Raw genomic sequence first — 9,046 nt, 5'->3', positions numbered from 1 at the left:
GAGCTCAGTTACCCGGGAGGAGCTCGGAGTAGAGTCGGTGCTCCTTCACGTCGAAAGGAGCCAGCTGAGATGGCATCTAATCCGGATGCCTCCTGGTCGCCTCTCTCGGGAGGTGTTCCAGGCATGTCCTAGTGGGACAAGGCCTTGTGGAAGGCCCGTGGAAGGTCTCCGAGCTGGCCTGGTGTCGCCTCGGGGTCCCCCAGAACAGCTGGAGGAGGTGTGTGTGGATCGGGAAGTCTGGGCATCTCTGCATCTCCGCAACCCGGCCCTGGATGAAGCGGAAGTGGATGGATGGATGGATGGATGCTAAATGCTAACAACATCTTGGGTCCTTTTGCATGACTGAGCGCACATACAAAGACCAGACCGTTAAGCATCAACTCGTCTAAGCTCAGGTAAGAACATATCTCAGTATGGAAAAACGGTGGCCTGTTCCTTTTAAGTTTGTTCTTGTAAAATTGAAACAAAAGTACATAATGTTGCAGTAAGTTAATACATTTCCTATAACGAGACTGCTGTGGCTCTAACGCTGCATGACCTGCTTTACACTTTCTTAGAACATAGCTCATGTGTTTAATTAATGAAATGTCACACAGCAAAACTGTCAATCATTTCACACTCGTGCGGAGATCTGGTGAGTTCAGAAACCTTCAGGAGGCAGAGCAGTGCATTGTGGGATTGTTCCAAAGTAACTGCTGTAAAGTGCTTCCAACTGTTGTTTTCTATTATGTGGTTATGTAAATGAAAAAACAAATACTTTCCAGTCTTTGTTCATCACAATTATTCACACGATGTGCTCTAAACGTACTTTTAATCATTGTAAATATTTAATTCTCTATTTCTTACATTCTATAATAAGAGACATTTGCAAAACATACAAAGTACAAACAAAACACTCAATATGAAATTCCTCTTTGTGACAGCGACACAGTTAGACATTATACATTATAGAGACACTCCAATGTATTTTGTTGAAATATGGCTATTTCCCCCTTACGACAACAACTTAAATGATTTGGTCAAATTATCTACATTTTAGAAGGAGATTTTAGAATGGATTGGGCCACGAGAATCACAAGGAAACAATGCAAACATTAACCCTATTACAGCTGTTTTTATGAGTGAATAAACACCTTAAAAGGATATTTCAGGATTTTTGACATAGGGCCTCATTTCCTACTTATCCAGAGTGTTGCTGATTTCTGGAGATAGTTTTGTAATTCAAGCAGTTCTTATATTGGGAGAGTTTCATGGCGCTAGGCTAGTGCAAGGCTAGCGCATGTCTATGGTATCAGCTAGCCTGCATTAAAAACAGTCTGACCCGCTCCACAGTGCACCTGAGGCAAATCACTTATAACTAACCATATATATGTCTGTGTCGATACAGTAATTTTAACCATTTTGCATTTAAAATACCTTATATTTGAGCAGCATCAGCTTCGTGGTTGTATAAGCTACGCAGCGGGGAGTGATCTGCTAGAAAATAGTCCCTCAAAATGTGATCATTCATGTGATGCAAGGTCAGTTATATTCCAAAAGTTATTCTATCGACACAGACATTTATATGGTTAGTCTGGTGTTTTAAGTGATTTGCCTCAGGTGCACTGTGGAGCGGGTCAGACTGTTTTTAATGTAGGCTAGCTGATACCGTCGAAATGAGCTAGCCTAGCTCCACGTAACTCTTCAAATATAAGAACTGCATGAATTACAAAAAAAATATCTCCAGAAATCAGCAACACTCTGAAAAACTAGGAAATGAGGCCCTATGTCAAAAATCCTGAAATATCCCTTTAAATGCCTTGATCTGCACTGGAAAAATCTTACAATGAGACAAATGAGACTTAAATCGCTTGAATTTAGGTACTTTATGCTGACGATAAAATAAGATTTAAAAAAAAATGCTAATGCAGATGGAACAAGCAGAAATCCCACTTGAAATCAGACAAACTCATTTTTACATTTAACTTGAAATGATGCACAATAATTTGAATGAAGCGAACATGTGCTTGTTCCATTGGTAATAAGAGGTTTTGGTTTTCTGATCTAAGACTAGACCAAACCCCCTCAAACTTTAGATTTAGTCCCTTAATTCAAGCAATTGTAAGTCATGTCTTCCTTAAGATGATTGTTTTTTTTCCCCCAGTGTTGTTCCATTGGCAACAAGAGGTTACATATTGTCCAAGACTGGATCAGATCGACTCAAACTTTAGCTTTAATCTTAATTCAAGTCAGTTTTTTTCAAGTCATTTTTCCGGTGTGAAGACAGGCAGTCCCACACATTAGATTTAAATAAGTTTGTTGCCTCTTTAGTTGCTCTTAATAATGTAATGCAGCCCTGTATACTGCATATCAGTGGTTCTTTCCCTCCCCAGTCAACCCAAATGCATTATAATATACAAATGATAGCCACTTAGCATTTATTTCAAACAAATAAACAGAATTTGGAGCGTGTTCTGCACGTGCAGTCCCTTCAGTCAATCTCTGGCTCCTGGACACCCAAACCTGCAGGCACAGCGTGGGCATGGAGTTTATTTCCCTCAAGATGAACATTTTGTGCTTCCCGTAGCGTGACATGTCCTGCCTGCAAACATCAACCTGCCATAGGGCCACAGATAAAAAAAAAGAATTGCGGCAAACTCTGGTCATATTTACATGTGGGCTTTGATGTGTAAAACCTGCTAACCCTGAAGTTTTGGTCGATACAAACATGTTACAAATGCCTGTGAGTCTTGCATTTGCAGCCCATTTTTCATTCTCTCTCAAGATTTAATGTTGCTGGATGTCGTTGAAGCAAATCATTGAGTAAATAATATCGCTCATGACCAGACAAAGCTCCGGGCCCCTCCTGGGAAGGCTGTATATAACCTGGAATGTTTCGCAAATGAGCACTGAACTAAATCTCGAGTATAAAACGTGAACTGCAAATCTAATCACAACACAAATAGATTTCATCCCATATGTTCAGCCCTTGTTTGGCCGATCTATTTTTGTTTTTTGTTAAAGGGACACAATGTACATTCATTGGAGATTGACCAATTTATTCTCGGGTGCACTTTTGGGACGGACACCGGTCGTCCTCCACCGGGATGGCTATAAGACAGAGGTATATAATGTCTAAAAGAGCATTCGCAGTGCAATAAGACAAATGGGCTGCGGAGAATAGACAGTAATGGCTGCTCTTATAAGAGTCTTATGTGAGATGAAAAGAGAGATGAGATATTGAAGTAGAGCTTGGCCTGTATATTAAGGCAAAAATAATTACATTTAGAGATACTATAAATTTGACACTTTTATTTCAAGTATCTGTTCTTGCTCATTCGTTGTTTTCATCTGGATATTTTTGGCTAATGTTTTGGAGCCTGGCTTTATTCTATAGATACATACGGCATCTCTGGAATCGCCCATATATGGTCATGTTTGAAGCAGTTGAGGGGGAAAACAAAGAGGAGAAAAATCTAAACTTTCTGTATTACTCCAAAACCACTTTAACAAATGCTGAATTCTGAATATAATTGTCTACCTAATAAGGATACAAAGACATGGAGTGGAGCAAAACAGTTCAACAGCCCATAATTACATAAATAATGGAGAATGCTAACATGAAGCGTGTTAGCGCGTGCTACGTGCTAGCGCTAGCTATGACTGTCGTTTTGTCGCTTCTACTGAACAATCTGCTGTGAAATATCAAGATATGAACATTCAAGATATTAATATCCAAAAAGCAAGATATAAACAATATAGATTTTCATCAATAAAACTGCACTCTTTTGTGTCATGTTTTAATTTTTCTAAAAAATGCTTGGTTTTCACCGAACCCGTAGTTATATCATATCGTATTGATATCGAGACATCTGGCATAAATATCGAGGAATAAAATTGTGTCCATATCGTCGACTTTCTGTGTGTGTGATAAGTTTATATTCTGCCAGAAAACAGCAGAAGTGTGAAAAATTATGTTTCCAAAAACATACTTCCTTCCTCTCGGCGAGGCCACGCCCCCTTGTGTGACGCGATGCCGTCTGTATCTATGAGTTTGTTTTATTGATGTAGAAAATACATCATTTGGATATCTCATGGTTCTGCACACCAGACGAGCCTGTTATCGAGATGGCCATGAGTATAACCAAAACTCAGCGGTCTCAAATAACACAGCAACTATAACATCATTCAGTCTTTGAAAATACTAGTTCCTATTTATACTAGTTCCTATTTAAAAATCTGTAAAAAGTCACCATTTGTCTTGTCTTTTAGGGTTAAAAGCCTGATTAATCCGCTCGCGCATCTTTCAGTAATCTTTGAATCTTCCCCAGTGGCTGTTCATAGCAGCGTGGCGAAAAACCCCTCCTGAGGTTTATCGTTTCCAGGAAATGCTCTCCTCGTATATTCTTTTCTTTTTATTTTTTTCTCTTTACTGAAAAAGCTGCACAGCGAAGGTGAACAAGAGGAGGTAGGGAGGGGGAGGGACTTATTTTAGCTTGCTCACAGGACCAGGAAGTGAAACTAATGGATATCAACATCGCACTTTCTGTTGAACAAAGTGTATGATAGTGATGAAGGTGTAGATGTCCCTGGACTGTGAGGAAAAAGGCAGTTTGGACTCACAAGTTTCCATCTAAATCTATAGAGAAGAGTTGATTCAGTGACATGACAAAATAGCTTATTTTGGCAGTAGCATCATTTGTGTTTCCAGGTAAAAGGTAAGAGGGCAACATTAAGCGAAGAAGAGGTTTTGCCTGCAGTGTCTCCTCTTAAATTAACAATATTACAAATCATTACATATTCCTTTTTGCAGACTTTAGCAAAGAGTATGCCCAGACAAAGACAGAAGCACCAACCCTTTCAAATACACTGATTTATAAACCTTATCGCCTAATGCATCCGGGAGGAGTTCAGATTATGCCTGACTGTGTAAGAGCTCTCAGAACAGTCCATCGTTACATATATATATATAGCCCTAAATTACAATCACTGTGGAAACTGCAGGCTGCAGGACGGCGAGGAGGAGGAGGAAATGGTGATTCACTCTTCAAGAAATCCAGGGTAGAGGTTGTATCGCAAAGACCAGGTGAGGCTAATGACATTTGAGAGAAGTCACAAGGTTCAAAATCCAGATGGAGCCGGGTACAAAGGCAAGTCTATGGCTTTGAGAAGTGGTTTTCAAAGCGCAGCGTAGATAGCAGTAATGGTTTTCAGAATTTCCAGAGGTATGTATCCAAAGTTTCATCATTTCAGTTAAAAGTGGTTCTTTCTTTTCTTTCTCTGATGATTTCTTGGTGGTTAAGGGTCGGTTTAGTCCTTGTTTAGACTTGGTTGAATCTTAAAATCTTGGAAAAATGGCTAAAAATGTTAACTGGGTCACAATCTGCAAAATTCTGCTTGTATTATGAAAACCCGCCTCATGTTTATGTCAAAACCACGCTGAAGAGATGCTTAAAATTCAGCTCTTTTCAAGGGGTATAGGATTGAGGGGTGGGAAGTCATGAAGATATGAAGCCTGAAAAAGCTGAATCGACAATAATAATAATTAAAAAAAAATGTTGACATTAAACTACTGTGAGATCTTGACATCCACAACATGTTTGGAAAATCTTCAATCCTGATTGCGTCTCTCCTGTCGTCCGCTGTCGCTTCGTTTTCCGAAATCACCGCCCTCATTCACCTCCCGGGAAAAAAACCCAAGATGGCCGACACAATGCTCTCGCTTCACCGACACGAGCTGCAACTTGACCTTTGCGGATGGTGAAGATGATCCGAGATAAAAGATCATTTTAGTGTCACGGAGGATTTGTTCTTTGGGTTTAGAGTTCAGTGTGTTTTGAAGGGCTGGAGTCGAGGGAGGGGAGAGAGTTCAGCTTCCTGACAGCCTGGTAGATGAAGCTGTTCTTTCGTAAATCCACCGCTGTGACTCCTCTCTGAAGGCGGCACTGTGCGATGGAGGCATGGTGCGAATGGAGAGGCAGGATCCTGTCGTAATGATAAAGAGCATAGACGGGGTTTATACAGGCAGCAGCGAGTCAGATTCTTTCTAATGCCATTTTAATACTCATATACCAACAAAACATTCAATGAAACAGGAATGAGGGGATTGGTGCGGAAATATTCAAAGGAAAATCTGACACAAGAAGCAATTTCTGCACTGGAAAAAACAATGACCTTAAAGGGACTAGATGCAAGTTAACCATTTTATACTCAATACTGCCACCTCAGGTCATGCGTGTAACTGCAGCTTCTATATTAAGCTCGTGCATGACGGCACTTCGGACCCGAATTAACACCTTTTTGAGTGACACTGCAGGATTTTAGAGGAATGGAACATGTAGGGGGAGGAAAATACTTAATTTTAACATTTTTAAACTCTGTATAGTCCCTTTTTAAAGCTGCATTATGGAACTTTTTATGCGTGAAAATAAACTTGATATTTGTGTGTAATTTACCATTTTGTGACCCAATGGCTGTATGGGCGAGGTTGCCATGGCACTTTTACTTTTCATCACAGTGGCTTCTCCAACTCTCAAGGATCTATTGTTTTGCAGGGTTTCTGGTCGAGAGGGAGACTGAAAGCGCAGATGTCAAAGTACTCCTGGTATTATTACGCCTTACAATATAGTTCCGCTTAGAAAATCCTCATTGCTTAATTTTGTGTAACTATACTTTATCTTGTAACACTTCACGTAACCACATTTAAATAGGGAAAGATTGGAAGAGCTTGGTAGCTTCTATCTTCACCTGACAATAATTTTGTTGCCGCCTGGATACTGATCTGTACAATGTGTTGGATCTAGTAGGGAGGGGTTTATCCTGTCCTTGGTTCCAGTAGGATTTTTGTGAAGAGAACCCTTCATTGGATTGACATGTAGGGGTATGACACACACCTTGTCCTCTATTCACAGTACTCCTCTCCATGTGTAAACCCTTTACAAATACAACTACCAGAGAATCAATAACAATAATTATGCTTATTTACCTGGGTCATCGTCACAGCGGCTGCTAGTCTGCAAGAGAAGGGAAAACACTTCATTATCCAATAAAACCCTTTATAGAAATTGAGAAAGTGAGCCATTGGTGTCATGCCAGAGGGAAGAAGAAACGTTATTTCATTATCATTATATCATGAAGCCAATATAAACAGGGTCGGCCTCGGCTGTCGATAGAAATCAAAATCACACTGGGTTACTTTGTAGCCTTTTATGATGATGTTATAGTTGCTGTGTAATTTGAGACCGCCGAGTTGAAACTTTTTTTGGTTATACTCAAGGCCATCTCGATAACAGGCCCGTCTGGTGCGCTGAACCATGAGCATATTTTCCATTACTGTGTTTGCTCGACAGTTGCTATGGTAATTGCTTCACAAGCTACAAGGACCACATTCACCATGGCTAATCATGAACAGCTACATTTCACAAACTCTCATGGTGTATAATTTAGTCTGTTGAGATAATGGCTCCATTATTTTTAACAGGCTGCCACACTTTCTTTTACCAGCACTAAACCAACGTCATACAAGGCGGTTATTACAGATGAGAGCCGCTGTAAACAGTAAAGATCCTCTCATTAAGATGCTGCATTAATGTAAAGGTCAGATCAAAGAGATGCCACGGGCGACAAGTGCTTCACGCTGTGTGTCCAGACCACATGGGACTTTGTGTGGCAGGCAGCTCTGATTGCACTGGATTTGAGGCTTTCTTGTCCCATTGTGAATATTATTAGGGAATGAGCTAAATATAGCCTGTTTTACATTAAAAGCACATGGCCAAAACCAGTGGAAAGGCTTAACGCGGCACGGTAGCACAGCGGTTAGTGCTTGTGCTTCACAGCTAGAAGGTCCGGGTTCGATTCCCACCAAGGACGGGGCCTTTCTGTGTGGAGTTTGCATGTTCTCCCCGTGTCTGCGTAGGTTTCCTCCGAGTACTCCGGTTTCCCCTACCACTAAAAACATGTACAATAGGCCAGGATGTATGAGAGTGTGTTTGAGAGTGCACATGGGGGACGACGGATGAAAATTAGCCTAAGGCTACAATCCGGTGTGGCTTGTTCATTAACTTGCACTGTCCCTACCAAATAAACCATAAATAAAATAAATAAATAAAATAAAGTGGAGCTTAAAAATAGACTTAAAAACCTTTTGTGTGCCTCAGCTTTGATATTTTGCGTTTTATAATTTGAAAATATAAAAAATTAAAGCAGAACTAAGTATCTCTTGCCCCTAATATGTGTCCTATAAGGTTGTATGATTATATGAAATGTGTAACATTCATGTATTCTATTTTAATTGTTTTGTAATTTTATATTGTGTCAGGACCCCAGGAAGACTAGCAACCACTTTTGGACGCTAATGGGGATCCTAATAAAGAATAAAGAATAAAGAATAGAGGCCATAAGCGCCACTGCAGGTGTCATAGCATGTTTGCGTATTTTTTACTCATTAATTGTCCGTGAGAGTAAATACTACACTGACAGAAAAGACAAAGAGAGAGAGGGATATTGTACATCCAATGACACAATGGAGGTCATTTTTGTCACTCAAACTTGGCTGTATATACTGTTTAAGTGGCGCTAGCACGCAGTTAGCTTTGTCCGTTAGCCTGTTAGCTTCTTCTTTGTGATTCCATTAGTGTGTATTGGTGACTCTGACCCAGTGGCAGGGAAGTTGCGATTGTGGTTTTCTGGCCAGAGACACCAGGGGGAGATGAAAGACCCCCCAATCATCCCATTAACACTTGTATTACCCCCAGAGGAACATCGAAAAGGATTTATTAAGGTAAACAAGTTGCATAGTACTGCTTTAAATAGTAACAATAATGCAGATGAAAGAGCTGGTGAGAATCATGACTGGAGCTCCTCCTGCTGGCAGCTATAGGAATAATTTCCTTAAAAAAAATAACTTCCAGATTGGATACAGTGTGGTTAGCTGCTCCAGCACATAACGGCTCAGAATCGATATCATTGGATTATGGGCTTTAAAAAATGTGGAGGACAGTTTTTGGGTTTGAACAATGACACAATTGTAATCAGGAAGTACAGAACGAGGCACTGACGCACTCAAAAC

The sequence above is a fragment of the Gobius niger genome (genome assembly GCF_951799975.1).
Source record: "Gobius niger genome assembly, chromosome: 12".
NCBI classification, from domain to species: Eukaryota; Metazoa; Chordata; class Actinopteri; order Gobiiformes; family Gobiidae; genus Gobius; species Gobius niger.
The sequence above is the reverse complement of the archived record's forward strand: the minus strand, read 5'-3'. Positions refer to the sequence as shown.